Consider the following 23,131-nt stretch of genomic DNA (forward strand, 5'->3'; position numbering starts at 1 on the left):
GGTTGAGGTGCACTACTGCTGACTGCTGCCCTTCTGCTGCAGTAGTCCTTTATCAGTATAGGGACTGAGGTACAGTCTGCTAATCATTCACAACCTACTAGTTCCACAAAGGTCCTTATAAGGACTGGTAAGGTATAGGGTACTACAGTACATAGGGTTGAGTGAGGTACAGTCTGCTATTCCTTAAGGACTGGTATAGGTCCACAATATATCGGGGTTGAGGTGCACTACTGCTGACTGCTGCCCCTCTGCTGCAGTAGTCCTTTATCAGTATAGGGACTGAGGTACAGTCTGCTAATCATTCACAACCTACTAGTTCCACAAAGGTCCTTATAAGGACTGGTAAGGTATAGGGTACTACAGTACATAGGGTTGAGTGAGGTACAGTCTGCTATTCCTTAAGGACTGGTATAGGTCCACAATATATCGGGGTTGAGGTGCACTACTGCTGACTGCTGCCCCTCTGCTGCAGTAGTCCTTTATCAGTATAGGGACTGAGGTACAGTCTTCTTATCATTCACAACCTACTAGTTCCACAAAGGTCCTTATAAGGACTGGTAAAGTATAGGGTACTACAGTACATAGGTTTGAGTGAGGTACAGTCTGCTATTCCTTAAAGACTGGTATAGGTCCACAATATATAGGGTTGAGGTGCACTACTGCTGAATGCTGCCCTTCTGCTGCAGTAGTCCTTTATCAGTATAGGGACTGAGGTACAGTCTGCTAATCATTCACAACTTACTAGTTCCACAAAGGTCCTTATAAGGACTGGTAAGGTATAGGGTACTACAGTACATAGGGTTGAGTGAGGCACAGTCTGCTATTCCTTAAGGACTGGTATAGGTCCACAATATATAGGGTTGAGGTGCACTACTGCTGACTGCTGCCCCTCTGCTGCAGTAGTCCTTTATCAGTATAGGGACTGAGGTACAGTCTGCTAATAATTCACAACCTACTAGTTCCATAAAGGTCCTAATAAGGACTGGTAAGGTATAGGGTACTACACTACATATGGCTGAGTGAGGTACAGTCTGCTATTCCTTAAGGACTGGTATAGGTCCACAATATATAGGGTTTAGGTGCACTACTGCTGACTGCTGCCCTTTACCGCAGTAGTCCTTTATGAGTGTAGGGACTGAGGTACAGTCTACTAATCATTCACAACCTGCTAGTTCCACAAAGGTCCTTATAAGGACTGGTAAGGTATAGGGTACTACACTACATATGGCTGAGTGAGGTACAGTCTGCTATTCCTTAAGGACTGGTATAGGTCCACAATATATAGGGTTGAGGTGCACTACTGCTGACTGCTGCCCTTTACTGCAGTAGTCCTTTATGAGTATAGGGACTGAGGTACAGTCTACTAATCATTCACAACCTGCTAGTTCCACAAAGGTCCTTATAAGGACTGGTAAGGTATAGGGTACTACACTACATATGGCTGAGTGAGGTACAGTCTGCTATTCCTTAAGGACTGGTATAGGTCCACAATATATAGGGTTGAGGTGCACTACTGCTGCCCCTCTGCTGCAGTAGTCCTTTATCAGTATAGGGACTGAGGTACAGTCTGCTAATCATTCACAACCTACTAGTTCCACAAAGGTCGTTATAAGGACTGGTAAGGTATAGGTTACTACAGTGCATAGGGTTGAGTGAGGCACAGTCTGCTATTCCTTAAGGACCGGTATAGGTCCACAATATATAGGGTTGAGGTGCACTACTGCTGACTGCTGCCCTTCTGCTGCAGTAGTCCTTTATCAGTATAGGGACTGAGGTACAGTCTGCTAATCATTCACAACCTACTAGTTCCACAAAGGTCCTTATAAGGACTGGTAAGGTATAGGGTACTACAGTACATAGGGTTGAGTGAGGTACAGTCTGCTATTCCTTAAAGACTGGTATAGGTCCACAATATATAGGGTTGAAGTGCACTACTGCTGACTGCTGCCCTTTACTGCAGTAGTCCTTTATGAGTATAGGCACTGAGGAACAGTCTGCTAATCATTCACAACTTACTAGTTCCACAAAGGTCCTTATAAGGACTGGTAAGGTATAGGGTACTACAGTACATAGGGTTGAGTGAGGCACAGTCTGCTATTCCTTAAGGACTGGCATAGGTCCACAATATATAGGGTTGAGGTGCACTACTGCTGACTGCTGCCCGTTACTGCAGTAGTCCTTTATGAGTATAGGGACTGAGGTACAGTCTGCTAATCATTCACAACCTACTAGTTCCACAAAGGTCATTATAAGGACTGGTAAGGTATAGGGTACTACAGTACATAGGGTTGAGTGAGGTACAGTCTGCTTTTCCTTAAGGACTGGTATAGGTCCACAATATATAGGGTTGAGGTGCACTACTGCTGACTGCTGCCCTTCTGCTGCAGTAGTCCTTTATCAGTATAGGGACTGAGGTACAGTCTGCTAATCATTCACAACCTACTAGTTCCACAAAGGTCGTTATAAGGACTGGTAAGGTATAGGGGTAGTAAAGTACATAGGGTTGAGTGAGGCACAGTCTGATATTCCTTAAGGACTGGTATAGGTCCACAATATATAGGGTTGAGGTGCACTACTGCTGACTGCTGCCCTTTTGCTGCAGTAGTCCTTTATCAGTATAGGGACTGAGATACAATCTGCTAATCATTCACAACCTACTAGTTCCACAAAGGTCCTTATAAGGACTGGTAAGGTATAGGGTACTACAGTACATAGGGTTGCGTGAGGTACACTCTGCTATTCCTTAAGGACTGGTATAGGTCCACAATATATAGGGTTGAGGTGCACTACTGCTGACTGCTGCCCTTTTACTGCAGTAGTCCTTTATGGGTATAGGGACTGAGGTACAGTCTGCTAATAATTCACAACCTACTAGTTCTACAAAGGTCCTTATAAGGACTGGTAAGGTATAGGGTACTACAGTACATATGGTTGAGTGAGGTACAGTCTGCTATTCCTTAAGGACTGGTATAGGTCCACAATATATAGGGTTGAGGTGCGCTACTGCTGACTGCTGCCCTTCTGCTGCAGTAGTCCTTTATCAGTATAGGGACTGAGGTACAGTCTGCTAATCATTCACAACCTACTAGTTCCACAAAGGCCCTTATAAGGACTGGTAAGGTATAGGGTACTACAGTACATAGGGTTGAGTGAGGCACAGTCTGCTATTCCTTAAGGACTGGTATAGGTCTCCAATATATAGGGCTGAGGTGCACTACTGCTGACTGCTGCCCTTCTGCTGCAGTAGTCCTTTATCAGTATAGGGACTGAGGTACAGTCTGCTAATCATTCACAACCTACTAGTTCCACAAAGGTCCTTAAAAGGACTGGTAAGTTATACGGGTTCTACAGTACATAGGGTTGAGTGAGGCACAGTCTGCTATTCCTTAAGGACTGGTATAGGTCCACAATATATAGGGCTGAGGTGCACTACTGCTGACTGCTGCCCTTCTGCTGCAGTAGTCCTTTATCAGTATAGGGACTGAGGTACAGTCTGCTAATCATTCACAACCTACTAGTTCCACAAAGGTCCTTAAAAGGACTGGTAAGGTATACGGGTACTACAGTACATAGGGTTGAGTGAGGAAAAGTCTGCTATTCCTTAAGGACTGGTATAGGTCCACAATATATAGGGTTGAGATGCACTACTGCTGACTGCGGCCCTTCTGCTGCAGTAGTCCTTTATCAGTATAGGGACTGAGGTACAGTCTGCTAATCATTCACAACCTACTAGTTCCACAAAGGTCCTTATAAGGACTGGTAAGGTATAGGCTACTACAGTACATAGGGTTGAGTGAGGTACAGTCTGCTATTCCTTAAGGACTGGTATAGGTCCACAATATATAGGGTTGAGGTGCACTACTGCTGACTGCTGCCCTTTACTGCAGTAGTCCTTTATGAGTATAGGGACTGAGATACAGTCTGCTAATAATTCACAACCTACTAGTTCCACAAAGGTCCTTATAAGGACTGGTAAGGTATAGGGTACTACAGTACATAGGGTTGAGTGAGGTACAGTCTGCTATTCCTTAAGGACTGGTAAAGGTCCACAATATATAGGGATGAGGTGCACTACTGCTGACTGCTGCCCCTCTGCTGCAGTAGTCCTTTATCAGTATAGGGACTGAGGTACAGTCTGCTAATCATTCACAACCTACTAGTTCCACAAAGGTCCATATAAGGACTGGTAAGGTATAGGGTATTACAGTACATAGCGTTGAGTGATGTACAGTCTGCTATTCCTTAAGGACTGGTAGAGGTCCACAATATATAGGGTTGAGGTGCACTACTGCTGATTGCTGCCCTTTACTGCAGTAGTCCTTTATGAGTATAGGGACTGAGGTACAGTCTGCTAATAATTCACAACCTACTAGTTCCACAAAGGTCCTTATAAGGACTGGTAAGGTATTGGGTACTACAGTACATAGGGTTGAGTGAGGTACAGTCTGCTATTCCTTAAGGACTGGTATAGGTCCACAATATATAGGGTTGAGGTGCACTACTGCTGACTGCTGCCCGTTACTGCAGTAGTCCTTCATGAGTATTGGGACTGAGGTACAGTCTGCTAATAATTCACAACCTACTAGTTCCACAAAGGTCGTTATAAGGACTGGTAAGGTATAGGGTACTACAGTACATAGGCTTGAGTGAGGTACAGTCTGCTTTTCCTTAAGGACTGGTATAGGTCCACAATATATAGGGTTGAGGTGCACTACTGCTGACTGCTGCCCTTCTGCTGCAGTAGTCCTTTATGAGTATAGGGACTGAGGTACAGTCTGCTAATCATTCACAACCTACTAGTTCCACAAAGGTCCTTATAAGGACTGGTAAGGTATTGGGTACTACAGTACATAGGGTTGAGTGAGGTACAGTCTGCTATTCCTTAAGGACTGGTATAGGTCCACAATATATAGGGTTGAGGTGCACTACTGCTGACTGCTGCCCTTTACTGCAGTAGTCCTTTATGAGTATAGGGACTGAGGTACAGTCTGCTAATCATTCACAACCTACTAGTTCCGCAAAGGTCGTTATAAGGACTGGTAAGGTATAGGGTACTACAGTACATAGGGTTGAGTGAGGTACAGTCTGCTTTTCCTTAAGGACTGGTATAGGTCCACAATATATAGGGTTGAGGTGCACTACTGCTGACTGCTGCCCTTCTGCTGCAGTAGTCCTTTATCAGTATAGGGACTGAGGTACAGTCTGCTAATCATTCACAACCTACTAGTTCCACAAAGGTCGTTATAAGTACTGGTAAGGTATATCGGTAGTAAAGTACATAGGGTTGAGTGAGGCACAGTCTGCTATTCCTTAAGGACTGGTATAGGTCCACAATATATAGTGTTGAGGTGCACTACTGCTGACTGCTGCCCTTTTGCTGCAGTAGTCCTTTAACAGTATAGGGACTGAGATACAATCTGCTAATCATTCACAACTAGTGATGGACGAACTTCCGACGGGACGTTTCGCGAACGCGAAACGCGAACGGACACAAACGTTCGCGAAAACGACCGTTCGCCGCGGGCTCCATTGACTTCAATGGGAGGCGAATTTCGCAAACCTTTAGGTCGAATTTGCGGCCACGGGGTAATTATTAGGGGGTAGCACGTAGTCCCACCACCTGGACAATAGCATAATACATGTATGAGGTGAATTTGGGATCGATAACTACAAGCATTTTTTTTTTATTTGGGAAATTGTTCTGACAATTCAGGACTATGGAGCTAATGAAGGCAATGGAGGAGAGGGAAGGTCAGGGACCAGGGTAGGCAAACAAGAGGGTGCAGGAGATACAGAGCACTGACAGCAGCACCGTAATACAGAGCACTGACATCAGCACCGTGACATACAGCGCTGACAGCAGCTCCGTGACATACAGCGCTGACAGCAGCTCCGTGACATACAGCGCTGACAGCAGCTCCGTGACATACAGCGCTGACAGCAGCTCCGTGACATACAGCGCTGACAGCAGCTCCGTGACATACAGCGCTGACAGCAGCACCGTGACATACAGCGCTGACAGCAGCTCCGTGACATACAGCGCTGACAGCAGCTCCGTGACATACAGCGCTGACAGCAGCTCCGTGACATACAGCACTGACAGCAGCTCCGTGACATACAGCGCTGACAGCAGCTCCGTGACATACAGCGCTGACAGCAGCACCGTGACATACAGCGCTGACAGCAGCTCCGTGACATACAGCGCTGACAGCAGCTCCGTGACATACAGCGCTGACAGCAGCTCCGTGACATACAGCGCTGACAGCAGCTCCGTGACATACAGCGCTGACAGCAGCTCCGTGACATACAGCGCTGACAGCAGCTCCGTGACATACAGCGCTGACAGCAGCTCCGTGACATACAGCGCTGACAGCAGCTCCGTGACATACAGCGCTGACAGCAGCTCCGTGACATACAGCGCTGACAGCAGCTCCGTGACATACAGCGCTGACAGCAGCACCGTAAGCAGCCCCAGGAGGAAGTCAGCACAGCACAGGGATGGTGTGATCCCCTCATAATAAGAACCCCCAGGAGGAAGTCAGCACAGCACAGGGATGGTGGGAGCCCCTCATAATAAGAACACCCAGGAGGAAGTCAGCACAGCACAGGGATGGTGGGAACCCCTCATAATAAGCAGCCCCAGTAGAAATATGACACCGCTCAACCTCTTCAAAGAGGAGGGTAGGGGCATATAGTACGGTGTGCTTTTTTGGGTCAGGGAAGTGAGCCAAATGAATTAAGAAGGTCTGTGTGCTTGATTCCAAAAATTGTTTATAGACATATACATGGTCTACTGATCACATGTGTTGAATTCCTCCGAGATCCATGCCTCATTCATTTTTAGAAATGTGAGGTAGTTAACACTGTGGTGAGCTAGGCGAGTACGCTTATCGGTCACAATCCCCCCTGCTGCGCTGAACGTCCTTTCGGACAGGACACTGGATGAGGGGCAAGCCAACAGTTCGATTGCAAATTGGGCAAGCTCTGGCCAGAGGTCAAGCCTGCCCACCCAGTAGTCTAGGGGTTCATCACTCCTCAGAGCGTCCACATCGGCCGTTAACCCAATGTAGTCGGACACCTGACGGTCTAGGCGTTCCCTGATGCTGGATCCGGATGACACCTGTCGATGGGTCGGCTGAAAGAATGACCTCATATCCGAAGTCACCAACACATCTTCAAACCGGCCTCTTCTTGCAGGCGCTGTTGGATTGGTACCCGCAAATCCTTCTCTGGGAGTGGGAATTGCTCCTCTGCCAGCGCACGCAAAAGCAGAATGCAGCATTTCTCGAAGCAAGGCCTGGAAGTGCTGCATTCTGACAGCCCTCTGCGACGGCGGTAACATTTCCGCCATTTTGTGTTTGTACCGGGGGTCTAAGTACGTTGCCACCCAGTACTGGTCCTTGACCCTCATGCTTTTTATACGGGGGTCCCTATTAAAACACTGGAGCATGAAGGCCCCCATTTGCACTAAAGTGGAAGCGGTGTGGTGGCCTGGCTCCTGCTCATCATCCAGGATAATGTCGTCCTCTTCATTCTCCTCTCCCCATCCTCGCACAACAGGGATCCCAGAAAGGTTTAAAGCATGCTCTTCTTGCTCCTGCTCATCCGCCCCGGCACCATCCTCCTCTGACTCCTCATCAGACTCCTGTTGTTGACTTGTCTCAGATAGAGTAGCCCCCCCTGGGAATTCATCCAGCATTGCGACTTCCTCATCTTCCCGCTCCTGCTCCTCCACAGCCTGATCAATGACACGACGCAATGCACGCTCCAGAAAGAAGGCATAAGGTACCATGTCACTGATGGCGCCATGGCTGCGACTGACCAGTTTGGTGATCTCCTCAAATGGCCGCAGAAGTCTGCATGTGTCGCGCATGAGCAGCCACTGGCGCGGTGAAAAAAAACCCAGCTCCCCAGAACCGTTTCTTTCGCAGAGTTCATACAGGTAGACGTTAACTGCACGTTTCTGCTGGAGCAGCCTATCAAGCATATAGAAGGTTGAGTTCCATCGCGTCGGGCAATCGCAAATAAGACGTCTGACCGGCAGATGGTGTCGCCGCTGAATGTCAGCAAGGCGAGCCATGGCCGTGTAAGATCTTCTGAAATGGGCCGAGATTTTCCTTGCCTGCCGCAAGATGTCCTGGACCCCAGGGTATTTGACAAGGAATCGCTGCACGACCAAGTTTAAGACGTGTGCCATGCACGGCACGTGCGTGATTTTGCCCTGTTTCAATGCGCTAAGCAGATTGGCACCGTTGTCACACACCACTTTACCAACTGTCAAATTGAGCGGTGTTAGCCACTCATCTGCCTGTGAACGCAAAGCTGAAAGGAGTGCCGGGCCAGTGTGGCTCTTTGCTTCCAGGCACAACAGACGCAGCACGGCATGGCAACGTCTCACCTGGCATGTGGAATAGGTTCTGGGGAGCTTGGGCGGTGCAGTGGAAGAGACGCTAGCAGCGGAAAAGGAGGAGGCAGCTGAGGAGGAGAGGGAGGAGGATGGAGTAGGAGGAGGAGAAGAAGAGTCAGGCCTGCATGCAATCCGTGGCGGTAAAACCAAATCTACACGGGTGCCACGGGTTACATGCTTGACGGCCGTCAGAAGGTTCACCCAGTGGGCAGTAAAACTGATATACCTTCCCTGCCCGTGTTTGCTAGACCACGTGTCTGTGGTCAGATGTATCTTGGCACCGACACTGTGTGCCAGAGATACATTCACTTGCCGCTGAACATGGCCATATAGCTCTGGGATGCCCTTCTCTGAGAAATACTTCCTTCCTGGGACCTTCCATTGTGGTGTTCCAATGGCCACAAATTTGCGAAAGGCCTCCGAGTCCACCAGTTTATATGGCAGTAGTTGGCGGGCTATGAGTTCTGACAAGCCAGCCGCCAACCGTTGGGCAAGAGGGTTATCCGGCGTCATCATTTTTTTACGCTCAAACATTAGGCCCACGGAAGCCTGCCTTTTTGCAGAAAAATGTGAGCTTGGCGTGATGGAAGGTGGAGTGGAGGACAATTGTGAGGAGAGAGGAGAAGGAGAAGTAGAAGACGAGGCTGGACGGTGAGAGCCTGCAGTGTGGCTTTGTGTGTTCCGTTGCTCCCACTGGGCTCGGTGATGGCTGCTCATGTGCCTTCTTAAGGCGGTCGTCCCTAGGTGAGTATTGGGCTTACCGCGACTAACGCGTTGACTGCAAAGATTGCAGATGGCAACGCTATTGTCAGCAGCGGACACGTTAAAAAAAGCCCACACTGCGGAGCCATGTGCCGGTGTCCTGGGAGCGCCAGATGTGACCGTACATGGTCGATGACTCGCTCCTGATACATTTGCAGTCTGCTTTGTCCCTGCTGTGCAATGTAAGTCATTGCTGCTTCTCCTCCCTATCTGCTGGTCCATATCTCCCTCTGAACTCCCCTCCTCTTCCTCTCTTGTGGGCACCCACGTGACATCACTAGACACGTCATCATCAACGTCACCTTCCCCACCGCTATAAGTAGAGTAGGCAGCAACACCGGGGACCAACCTCCTCCTTGGGCTGATCTGGGTACTGGCGTCAGACTGCTGAGTAGCGCTTGTTGCTACCTCCTCTTCCTGATCCAATACCAAGAGTGGCTGCGCATCAGAAATGTCCTCTTGATATGGATCGGAAAATAATTCCAGTGACTCAAGCGGAAGGTATGTGGTGGTGGTGGTGGTGGTCGTGTTGTTGGTGGTAGTGTCTTTGGGGGTGCACATAGCAGAGAGTGAAGAAGAGGGTGCAGATCGAGAGGATGAGGAGGGTGCAGAAGAGTAAGGCTGAGCGAGCCACTCAACCAAGTCTGGTGCATCCTTTAAAGTAATTGAACGCACCTTCTGCAACTTCCCACTTTGGCTCAAGCCTGTTGCTCCTGCCCTACCCCTACCACCCCTGCGGAAGGGCCTGCCTCTTCCTCTGCATGTCATTTTTTAAATGACCCTGTGACAAAACTCTTAGTCCCTATACCGCTGAAGGACTGCTGCAGTATAGGTGAGCGGTCAGCAGTGGTGCACGTCAACCCTATCTATTGTGGACCTATAGCGGTCCTTACAGAACAGCAGACTGTACCGCACTCAAGCCTATGTACCGTAGCACCCTATACCAAGTTACCAGTCCTTATAAGAACTTTTGTGGACCAAGCAGGTTGTGTATTAGTGTTTAGCAGACTGTACGTCAGTCCCTATACCGCTGAAGGACTGCTGCAGTATAGGGCAGCGGTCAGCAGTGGTGCACGTCAACCCTATCTATTGTGGACCGATAGCGGTCCTTACAGAACAGCAGACTGTACCGCACTCAAGCCTATGTACCGTAGCACCCTATACCAAGTTACCAGTCCTTATAAGAACTTTTGTGGACCAAGCAGGTTGTGTGTTAGTGTTTAGCAGACTGTGCGTCAGTCCCTATACCGCTGAAGGACTGCTGCAGTATAGGGCAGCGGTCAGCAGTAGTGCACGGCAACCCTATGTATTGTGGACCGATAGCGGTCCTTACAGAACAGCAGACTGTAACGCACTCAGGCCTATGTACCGTAGCACCCTATACCAAGTTACCAGTCCTTATAAGAACTTTTGTGGACCAAGCAGGTTGTGTGTTAGTGATTAGCAGACTGTACGTCAGTCCCTATACCAATGAAGGACTGCTGCAGTATAGGGCAGCGGTCAGCAGTAGTGCACGGCAACCCTATGTATTGTGGACCGATAGCGGTCCTTACAGAACAGCAGACTGTAACGCACTCAGGCCTATGTACCGTAGCACCCTATACCAAGTTACCAGTCCTTATAAAAACTTTTGTGGACCAAGCAGGTTGTGTGTTAGTGTTTAGCAGACTGTGCGTCAGTCCCTATACCGCTGAAGGACTGCTGCAGTATAGGGCAGCGGTCAGCAGTGGTGCACGTCAACCCTATCTATTGTGGACCGATAGCGGTCCTTACAGAACAGCAGACTGTACCGCACTCAAGCCTATGTACCGTAGCACCCTATACCAAGTTACCAGTCCTTATAAGAACTTTTGTGGACCAAGCAGGTTGTGTATTAGTGTTTAGCAGACTGTACGTCAGTCCCTATACCGCTGAAGGACTGCTGCAGTATAGGGCAGCGGTCAGCAGTGGTGCACGTCAACCCTATCTATTGTGGACCGATAGCGGTCCTTACAGAACAGCAGACTGTACCGCACTCAAGCCTATGTACCGTAGCACCCTATACCAAGTTACCAGTCCTTATAAGAACTTTTGTGGAACAAGCAGGTTGTGTGTTAGTGATTAGCAGACTGTACGTCAGTCCCTATACCAATGAAGGACTGCTGCAGTATAGGGCAGCGGTCAGCAGTAGTGCACGGCAACCCTATGTATTGTGGACCGATAGCGGTCCTTACAGAACAGCAGACTGTACTGCACTCAGGCCTATGTACCGTAGCACCCTATACCAAGTTACCAGTCCTTATAAGAACTTTTGTGGACCAAGCAGGTTGTGTGTTAGTGATTAGCAGACTGTACGTCAGTCCCTATACCAATGAAGGACTGCTGCAGTATAGGGCAGCGGTCAGCAGTAGTGCACGGCAACCCTATGTATTGTGGACCGATAGCGGTCCTTACAGAACAGCAGACTGTAACGCACTCAGGCCTATGTACCGTAGCACCCTATACCAAGTTACCAGTCCTTATAAGAACTTTTGTGGAACAAGCAGGTTGTGTGTTAGTGATTAGCAGACTGTACGTCAGTCCCTATACCAATGAAGGACTGCTGCAGTATAGGGCAGCGGTCAGCAGTAGTGCACGGCAACCCTATGTATTGTGGACCGATAGCGGTCCTTACAGAACAGCAGACTGTAACGCACTCAGGCCTATGTACCGTAGCACCCTATACCAAGTTACCAGTCCTTATAAAAACTTTTGTGGACCAAGCAGGTTGTGTGTTAGTGTTTAGCAGACTGTGCGTCAGTCCCTATACCGCTGAAGGACTGCTGCAGTATAGGGCAGCGGTCAGCAGTAGTGCACGGCAACCCTATGTATTGTGGACCGATAGCGGTCCTTACAGAACAGCAGACTGTAACGCACTCAGGCCTATGTACCGTAGCACCCTATACCAAGTTACCAGTCCTTATAAGAACTTTTGTGGACCAAGCAGGTTGTGTGTTAGTGATTAGCAGACTGTACGTCAGTCCCTATACCAATGAAGGACTGCTGCAGTATAGGGCAGCGGTCAGCAGTAGTGCACGGCAACCCTATGTATTGTGGACCGATAGCGGTCCTTACAGAACAGCAGACTGTACCGCACCCAAGCCTATGTACCGTAGCACCCTAGACAGACCAAGTTACCAGTCCTGATAAAGAGCTTTGTGGAACAAGTGAGTTGTGAATGATTAGCAGACTGCAGCAGAAGGGCAGCAGTCAAGTATAATATTCTTTCTATATTTGGAAGAAAGAATATTATACGTGTACAAGCCTATTACCGTACCACTGATACCAGTCCTGAAAAGAACCTTTGTGGAACTAATAGTAACAGCAAGTCTTTAAAATTATCCTCACTGCCTGACACACTGCTTCCTGCCTGTCCCTATACAAATTGGCAAAAAAGAGTAGGCTGGAACGATTAGCTGGAACAGCTCTTTTGTGGACCTGATAGTAACAGCTAATGATGATGATGATGATGATGATGAAGAAAGACTAATCTGGCTGAGCTGTCCCTAAAATAGCAGCATACAGCGCTCTGTCCCTTTATCTAAACTGACAAAAGAAACTCAGGCTGCTGACCTAACACCTATACCAGTCCTGAAAAGAACTTTTGTGTACCAAATAGCTAGCGTTTTCTCTGTCCCTACTCCACACAGGATCCTTTCCCTACAGTGACAGAAGAAAGAATGTAAAATGGCCACCGGATCGGGTGTATTTATAGGTTAGGGGGAATGTCCAAGTGTCCATGAGCTGTCATGTCTCAATTGGTTGTCCTGTAACACATGATAAACGTGTCACGAAAGGTTAAAGTTCTTGTATACATTAAACACGTAAGTCCGCCGGGGCGAACGACGGAAAAAGGCGTTCGAACCCGCGGACGGCGAAAGTCGGAAATTCGCCGCGAAACGACCGCCGGGCGAACCGTTCGGCCATCACTATTCACAACCTACTAGTTCCACAAAGGTCCTTATAAGGACTGGTAAGGTATAGGGTACTACAGTACATAGGGTTGAGTGAGGTACACTCTGCTATTCCTTAAGGACTGGTAAAGGTCCACAATATATAGGGTTGAGGTGCACTACTGCTGACTGCTGCCCCTCTGCTGCAGTAGTCCTTTATCAGTATAGGGACTGAGGTACAGTCTGATAATCATCCACAACCTACTAGTTGCACAAAGGTCCTTATAAGGACTGGTAAGGTATAGGGTATTACAGTACATAGGGTTGAGTGATGTACAGTCTGCTATTCCTTAAGGACTGGTATAGGTCCACAATATATAGGGTTGAGGTGCACTACTGCTGACTGCTGCCCTTTACTGCAGTAGTCCTTCATGAGTATTGTGACTGAGGTACAGTCTGCTAATAATTCACAACCTACTAGTTCCACAAAGGTCCTTCTAAGGACTGGTAAGGTATTGGGTACTACAGTACATAGGGTTGAGTGAGGTACAGTCTGCTATTCCTTAAGGACTGGTATAGGTCCACAATATATAGGGTTGAGGTGCATTACTGCTGACTGCTGCCCGTTACTGCAGTAGTCCTTTATGAGTATAGGGACTGAGGTACAGTCTGCTAATCATTCACAACCTACTAGTTCCACAAAGGTCATTATAAGGACTGGTAAGGTATAGGGTACTACAGTACATAGGGTTGAGTGAGGTACAGTCTGCTTTTCCTTAAGGACTGGTATAGGTCCACAATATATAGGGTTGAGGTGCACTACTGCTGACTGCTGCCCTTCTGCTGCAGTAGTCCTTTATCAGTATAGGGACTGAGGTACAGTCTGCTAATCATTCACAACCTACTAGTTCCACAAAGGTCGTTATAAGGACTGGTAAGGTATAGGGGTAGTAAAGTACATAGGGTTGAGTGAGGCACAGTCTGCTATTCCTTAAGGACTGGTATAGGTCCACAATATATAGGGTTGAGGTAAACTACTGCTGACTGCTGCCCTTTTGCTGCAGTAGTCCTTTAACAGTATAGGGACTGAGATACAATCTGCTAATCATTCACAACCTACTAGTTCCACAAAGGTCCTTATAAGGACTGGTAAGGTATAGGGTACTACGGTACATAGGGTTGAGTGAGGTACACTCTGCTATTCCTTAAGGACTGGTAAAGGTCCACAATATATAGGGTTGAGGTGCACTACTGCTGACTGCTGCCCTTTACTGCAGTAGTCCTTTATGAGTATAGGGACTGAGGTACAGTCTGCTAATCATTCACAAACTACTAGTTCCACAAAGGTCCTTATAAGGATTGGTAAGGTATAGGGTACTACAGTACATAGGGTTGAGTGAGGTACAGTCTGCTATTTCTTAAGGACTGGTAAAAGTCCACAATATATAGGGTTGAGTTGCACTACTGCTGACTGCTGCCCCTCTGCTGCAGTAGTCCGTTATCAGTATAGGGACTGAGGTACAGTCTGCTAATCATTCACAACCTACTAGTTCCACAAAGGTCATTATAAGGACTGGTAAGTTATAGGGTACTTCAGTACATAGGGTTGAGTGATGTACAGTCTGCTATTACATAAGGACTGGTATAGGTCCACAATATATAGGGTTGAGGTGCACTACTGCTGACTGCTGCCCCTCTGCTGCAGTAGTCCTGTATCAGTATAGGGACTGAGGTACAGTCTGCTAATCATTCACAACCTACTAGTTCTACAAAGGTCGTTATAAGGACTGGTAAGGTATAGGGTACTACAGTACATACGGTTGAGTGAGGCACAGTCTGCTATTCCTTAAGGACTGGTATAGGTCCACAATATATAGGGTTGAGGTGCACTACTGCTGACTGCTGCCCTTTACTGCAGTAGTCCTTTATGAGTATAGGGACTGAGGTACAGTCTGCTAATCATTCACAACCTACTAGTTCCACAAAGGTCCTTATAAGGACTGGTAAGGTAAAGGGTACTACAGTACATAGGGTTGAGTGAGGTACAGTCTGCTTTTCCTTAAGGACTGGTATAGGTCCACAATATATAGGGTTGAGGTGCACTACTGCTGACTGCTGCCCCTCTGCTGCAGTAGTCCTTTATCAGTATAGGAACTGAGGTAGTCTGCTAATCATTCACAACCTACTTGTTCAACAAAGGTCCTTATAAGGACTGGTAAGGTATAGGGTATTACAGTACATAGGGTTGAGTGATGTACAGTCTACTATTCCTTAAGGACTGGTATAGGTCCACAATATATAGGGTTGAGGTGCACTACTGCTGACTGCTGCCCTTTACTGCAGTAGTCCTTTATGAGTATAGGGACTGAGGTACAGTCTGCTAATCATTCACAAACTACTAGTTCCACAAAGGTCCTTATAAGGACTGGTAAGGTATAGGGTACTACAGTACATAGGGTTGAGTGAGGTACAGTCTGCTATTCCTTAAGGACTGGTATAGGTCCACAATATATAAGGTTGAGGTGCACTACTGCTGACTGCTGCCATTCTGCTTACAGTAGTCCTTTATCAGTATAGGGACTGAGCTACAGTCTGCTAATCATTCACAAACTACTAGTTCCACAAAGGTCCTTATAAGGATTGGTAAGGTATAGGGTACTACAGTACATAGGGTTGAGTGAGGTACAGTCTGCTATTCCTTAAGGACTGGTAAAAGTCCACAATATATAGGGTTGAGGTGCACTACTGCTGACTGCTGCCCCTCTGCTGCAGTAGTCCGTTATCAGTATAGGGACTGAGGTACAGTCTGCTAATCATTCACAACCTACTAGTTCCACAAAGGTCATTATAAGGACTGGTAAGTTATAGGGTACTTCAGTACATAGGGTTGAGTGATGTACAGTCTGCTATTACATAAGGACTGGTATAGGTCCACAATATATAGGGTTGAGGTGCACTACTGCTGACTGCTGCCCCTCTGCTGCAGTAGTCCTGTATCAGTATAGGGACTGAGGTACAGTCTGCTAATCATTCACAACCTACTAGTTCTACAAAGGTCGTTATAAGGACTGGTAAGGTATAGGGTACTACAGTACATACGGTTGAGTGAGGCACAGTCTGCTATTCCTTAAGGACTGGTATAGGTCCACAATATATAGGGTTGAGGTGCACTACTGCTGACTGCTGCCCTTTACTGCAGTAGTCCTTTATGAGTATAGGGACTGAGGTACAGTCTGCTAATCATTCACAACCTACTAGTTCCACAAAGGTCCTTATAAGGACTGGTAAGGTAAAGGGTACTACAGTACATAGGGTTGAGTGAGGTACAGTCTGCTTTTCCTTAAGGACTGGTATAGGTCCACAATATATAGGGTTGAGGTGCACTACTGCTGACTGCTGCCCCTCTGCTGCAGTAGTCCTTTATCAGTATAGGAACTGAGGTAGTCTGCTAATCATTCACAACCTACTTGTTCAACAAAGGTCCTTATAAGGACTGGTAAGGTATAGGGTATTACAGTACATAGGGTTGAGTGATGTACAGTCTACTATTCCTTAAGGACTGGTATAGGTCCACAATATATAGGGTTGAGGTGCACTACTGCTGACTGCTGCCCTTTACTGCAGTAGTCCTTTATGAGTATAGGGACTGAGGTACAGTCTGCTAATCATTCACAAACTACTAGTTCCACAAAGGTCCTTATAAGGACTGGTAAGGTATAGGGTACTACAGTACATAGGGTTGAGTGAGGTACAGTCTGCTATTCCTTAAGGACTGGTATAGGTCCACAATATATAAGGTTGAGGTGCACTACTGCTGACTGCTGCCATTCTGCTTACAGTAGTCCTTTATCAGTATAGGGACTGAGGTACAGTCTGCTAATCATTCACAAACTACTAGTTCCACAAAGGTCCTTATAAGGACTGGTAAGGTATAGGGTATTACAGTACATAGGGTTGAGTGATGTACAGTCTACTATTCCTTAAGGACTGGTATAGGTCCACAATATATAGGGTTGAGGTGCACTACTGCTGACTGCTGCCCTTTACTGCAGTAGTCCTTTATGAGTATAGGGACTGAGGTACAGTCTGCTAATAATTCACAACCTACTAGTTCCACAAAGGTCGTTATAAGGACTGGTAAGGTATAGGGTACTTCAGTACATAGGGTTGAGTGATGTACAGTCTGCTATTACATAAGGACTGGTATAGGTCCACAATATATAGGGTTGAGGTGCACTACTGCTGACTGCTGCCCCACTGCTGCAGTAATCCTTTATCAGTATAGGGACTGAGGTACAGTCTGCTAATCATTCACAACCTACTAGTTCCACAAAGGTCGTTATAAGGACTGGTAAGGTATAGGGTACTACAGTACATACGGTTGAGTGAGGCACAATCTGCTATTCCTTAAGGACTGGTATAGGTCCACAATATATAGGGTTGAGGTGCACTACTGCTGACTGCTGCCCTTTACTGCAGTAGTCCTTTATGAGTATAGGGACTGAAGTACAGTCAGCTAATCATTCACAACCTACTAGTTCCACAAAGGTCCTTATAAGGACTGGTAAGGTAAAGGGTACTACAGTACATAGGGTTGAGTGAGGTACAGTCTGCTTTTCATTAAGGACTGGTATAGGTCCACAATATATAGGGTTGAGGTGCACTACTGCTGACTGCTGCCCCTCTGCTGCAGTAGTCCTTTATCAGTATAGGGACCGAGGTACAGTCTGCTAATCATTCACAACCTACTAGTTCCACAAAGGTCCTTATAAGGACTGGTAAGGTATAGGGTACTACAGTCCATAGGGTTGAGTGAGGTACAGTCTGCTATTCCTTAAGGACTGGTATAGGTCCACAATATATAAGGTTGAGGTGCACTACTGCTGACTGCTGCCCTTCTGCTTACAGTAGTCCTTCATCAGTATAGGGACTGAGGTACAGTCTGCTAATCATTCACAAACTACTAGTTCCACAAAGGTCCTTATAAGGATTGGTAAGGTATAGGGTACTACAGTACATAGGGTTGAGTGAGGTACAGTCTGCTATTCCTTAAGGACTGGTAAAGGTCCACAATATATAGGGTTGAGGTGCACTACTGCTGACTGCTGCCCCTCTGCTGCAGTAGTCCTTTATCAGTATAGGGACTGAGGTACAGTCTGCTAATCATTCACAACCTACTAGTTCCACAAAGGTCGTTATAAGGACTGGTAAGGTATAGGGTACTACAGTACATACGGTTGAGTGAGGCACAGTCTGCTATTCCTTAAGGACTGGTATAGGTCCACAATATATAGGGTTGAGGTGCACTACTGCCGACTGCTGCCCTTTACTGCAGTAGTCCTTTATGAGTATAGGGACTGAGGTACAGTCTGCTAATCATTCACAACCTACTAGTTCCACAAAGGTCCTTATAAGGACTGGTAAGGTATAGGGTACTACAGTACATAGGGTTGAGTGAGGTACAGTCTGCTATTCCTTAAGGACTGGTATAGGTCCACAATATATAAGGTTGAGGTGCACTACTGCTGACTGCTGCCCTTCTGCTTACAGTAGTCCTTTATCAGTATAGGGACTGAGATACAGTCTGCTAATCATTCACAACCTACTAGTTCCACAAAGGTCGTTATAAGGACTGGTAAGGTATAGGGTACTACAGTACATAGGGTTGAGTGAGGCACAGTCTGCTATTCCTTAAGGACTGGTATATGTCCACAATATATAGGGTTGAGGTGCACTACTGCTGACTGCTGCCCTTCTGCTGCAGTAGTCCTTTATCAGTATAGGGACCGAGGTACAGTCTGCTAATCATTCACAACCTACTAGTTCCACAAAGGTCCTTATAAGGACTGGTAAGGTATAGGGTACTACAGTACATAGGGTTGAGTGAGGTACAGTCTGCTATTCCTTAAGGACTGGTATAGGTCCACAATATATAAGGCTGAGGTGCACTACTGCTGCCTTTCTGCTTACAGTAGTCCTTTATCAGTATAGGGACCGAGGTACAGTCTGCTAATCATTCACAACCTACTAGTTCCACAAAGGTCGTTATAAGGACTGGTAAGGTATAGGGTACTACAGTACATACGGTTGAGTGAGGCACAGTCTGCTATTCCTTAAGGACTGGTATAGGTCCACAATATATAGGGTTGAGGTGCACTACTGCTGACTGCTGCCCTTCTGCTGCAGTAGTCCTTTATCAGTATAGGGACCGAGGTACAGTCTGCTAATCATTCACAACCTACTAGTTCCACAAAGGTCCTTATAAGGACTGGTAAGGTATAGGGTACTACAGTACATAGGGTTGAGTGAGGTACAGTCTGCTATTCCTTAAGGACTGGTATAGGTCCACAATATATAAGGTTGAGGTGCACTACTGCTGACTGCTGCCCTTCTGCTTACAGTAGTCCTTTATCAGTATAGGGACTGAGGTACAGTCTGCTAATCATTCACAAACTACTAGTTCCACAAAGGTCCTTATAAGGATTGGTAAGGTATAGGGTACTACAGTACATAGGGTTGAGTGAGGTACAGTCTGCTATTCCTTAAGGACTGGTAAAAGTCCACAATATATAGGGTTGAGGTGCACTACTGCTGACTGCTGCCCCTCTGCTGCAGTAGTCCGTTATCAGTATAGGGACTGAGGTACAGTCTGCTAATCATTCACAACCTACTAATTCCACAAAGGTCATTATAAGGACTGGTAAGGTATAGGGTACTTCAGTACATAGGGTTGAGTGATGTACAGTCTGCTATTACATAAGGACTGGTATAGGTCCACAATATATAGGGTTGAGGTGCACTACTGCTGACTGCTGCCCCTCTGCTGCAGTAGTCCTTTATCAGTATAGGGACTGAGGTACAGTCTGCTAATCATTCACAACCTACTATTTCTACAAAGGTCGTTATAAGGACTGGTAAGGTATAGGGTACTACAGTACATACGGTTGAGTGAGGCACAGTCTGCTAATCCTTAAGGACTGGTATAGGTCCACAATATATAGGGTTGAGGTGCACTACTGCTGACTGCTGCCCTTTACTGCAGTAGTCCTTTATGAGTATAGGGACTGAGGTACAGTCTGCTAATCATTCACAACCTACTAGTTCCACAAAGGTCCTTATAAGGACTGGTAAGGTAAAGGGTACTACAGTACATAGGGTTGAGTGAGGTACAGTCTGCTTTTCCTTAAGGACTGGTATAGGTCCACAATATATAGGGTTGAGGTGCACTACTGCTGACTGCTGCCCCTCTGCTGCAGTAGTCCTTTATCAGTATAGGAACTGAGGTAGTCTGCTAATCATTCACAACCTACTTGTTCAACAAAGGTCCTTATAAGGACTGGTAAGGTATAGGGTATTACAGTACATAGGGTTGAGTGATGTACAGTCTACTATTCCTTAAGGACTGGTATAGGTCCACAATATATAGGGTTGAGGTGCACTACTGCTGACTGCTGCCCTTTACTGCAGTAGTCCTTTATGAGTATAGGGACTGAGGTACAGTCTGCTAATCATTCACAAACTACTAGTTCCACAAAGGTCCTTATAAGGACTGGTAAGGTATAGGGTACTACAGTACATAGGGTTGAGTGAGGTACAGTCTGCTATTCCTTAAGGACTGGTATAGGTCCACAATATATAAGGTTGAGGTGCACTACTGCTGACTGCTGCCATTCTGCTTACAGTAGTCCTTTATCAGTATAGGGACTGAGCTACATTCTGCTAATCATTCACAAACTACTAGTTCCACAAAGGTCCTTATAAGGATTGGTAAGGTATAGGGTACTACAGTACATAGGGTTGAGTGAGGTACAGTCTGCTATTCCTTAAGGACTGGTAAAAGTCCACAATATATAGGGTTGAGGTGCACTACTGCTGACTGCTGCCCCTCTGCTGCAGTAGTCCGTTATCAGTATAGGGACTGAGGTACAGTCTGCTAATCATTCACAACCTACTAGTTCCACAAAGGTCATTATAAGGACTGGTAAGTTATAGGGTACTTCAGTACATAGGGTTGAGTGATGTACAGTCTGCTATTACATAAGGACTGGTATAGGTCCACAATATATAGGGTTGAGGTGCACTACTGCTGACTGCTGCCCCTCTGCTGCAGTAGTCCTGTATCAGTATAGGGACTGAGGTACAGTCTGCTAATCATTCACAACCTACTAGTTCTACAAAGGTCGTTATAAGGACTGGTAAGGTATAGGGTACTACAGTACATACGGTTGAGTGAGGCACAGTCTGCTATTCCTTAAGGACTGGTATAGGTCCACAATATATAGGGTTGAGGTGCACTACTGCTGACTGCTGCCCTTTACTGCAGTAGTCCTTTATGAGTATAGGGACTGAGGTACAGTCTGCTAATCATTCACAACCTACTAGTTCCACAAAGGTCCTTATAAGGACTGGTAAGGTAAAGGGTACTACAGTACATAGGGTTGAGTGAGGTACAGTCTGCTTTTCCTTAAGGACTGGTATAGGTCCACAATATATAGGGTTGAGGTGCACTACTGCTGACTGCTGCCCCTCTGCTGCAGTAGTCCTTTATCAGTATAGGAACTGAGGTAGTCTGCTAATCATTCACAACCTACTTGTTCAACAAAGGTCCTTATAAGGACTGGTAAGGTATAGGGTATTACAGTACATAGGGTTGAGTGATGTACAGTCTACTATTCCTTAAGGACTGGTATAGGTCCACAATATATAGGGTTGAGGTGCACTACTGCTGACTGCTGCCCTTTACTGCAGTAGTCCTTTATGAGTATAGGGACTGAGGTACAGTCTGCTAATCATTCACAAACTACTAGTTCCACAAAGGTCCTTATAAGGACTGGTAAGGTATAGGGTACTACAGTACATAGGGTTGAGTGAGGTACAGTCTGCTATTCCTTAAGGACTGGTATAGGTCCACAATATATAAGGTTGAGGTGCACTACTGCTGACTGCTGCCATTCTGCTTACAGTAGTCCTTTATCAGTATAGGGACTGAGGTACAGTCTGCTAATCATTCACAAACTACTAGTTCCACAAAGGTCCTTATAAGGATTGGTAAGGTATAGGGTACTACAGTACATAGGGTTGAGTGAGGTACAGTCTGCTATTCCTTAAGGACTGGTAAAAGTCCACAATATATCGGGGTTGAGGTGCACTACTGCTGACTGCTGCCCCTCTGCTGCAGTAGTCCTTTATCAGTATAGGGACTGAGGTACAGTCTGCTAATCATTCACAACCTACTAGTTCCACAAAGGTCCTTATAAGGACTGGTAAGGTATAGGGTACTACAGTACATAGGGTTGAGTGAGGTACAGTCTGCTATTCCTTAAGGACTGGTATAGGTCCACAATATATCGGGGTTGAGGTGCACTACTGCTGACTGCTGCCCCTCTGCTGCAGTAGTCCTTTATCAGTATAGGGACTGAGGTACAGTCTGCTAATCATTCACAACCTACTAGTTCCACAAAGGTCCTTATAAGGACTGGTAAGGTATAGGGTACTACAGTACATAGGGTTGAGTGAGGTACAGTCTGCTATTCCTTAAGGACTGGTATAGGTCCACAATATATCGGGGTTGAGGTGCACTACTGCTGACTGCTGCCCCTCTGCTGCAGTAGTCCTTTATCAGTATAGGGACTGAGGTACAGTCTTCTTATCATTCACAACCTACTAGTTCCACAAAGGTCCTTATAAGGACTGGTAAAGTATAGGGTACTACAGTACATAGGTTTGAGTGAGGTACAGTCTGCTATTCCTTAAAGACTGGTATAGGTCCACAATATATAGGGTTGAGGTGCACTACTGCTGAATGCTGCCCTTCTGCTGCAGTAGTCCTTTATCAGTATAGGGACTGAGGTACAGTCTGCTAATCATTCACAACTTACTAGTTCCACAAAGGTCCTTATAAGGACTGGTAAGGTATAGGGTACTACAGTACATAGGGTTGAGTGAGGCACAGTCTGCTATTCCTTAAGGACTGGTATAGGTCCACAATATATAGGGTTGAGGTGCACTACTGCTGACTGCTGCCCCTCTGCTGCAGTAGTCCTTTATCAGT

This window comes from Lithobates pipiens, unplaced genomic scaffold (genome assembly GCF_037356315.1).
Source record: "Lithobates pipiens isolate NorthernLeopardFrog02 unplaced genomic scaffold, aLitPip1_a1.2 Scaffold_99, whole genome shotgun sequence".
Classification (NCBI taxonomy): Eukaryota; Metazoa; Chordata; class Amphibia; order Anura; family Ranidae; genus Lithobates; species Lithobates pipiens.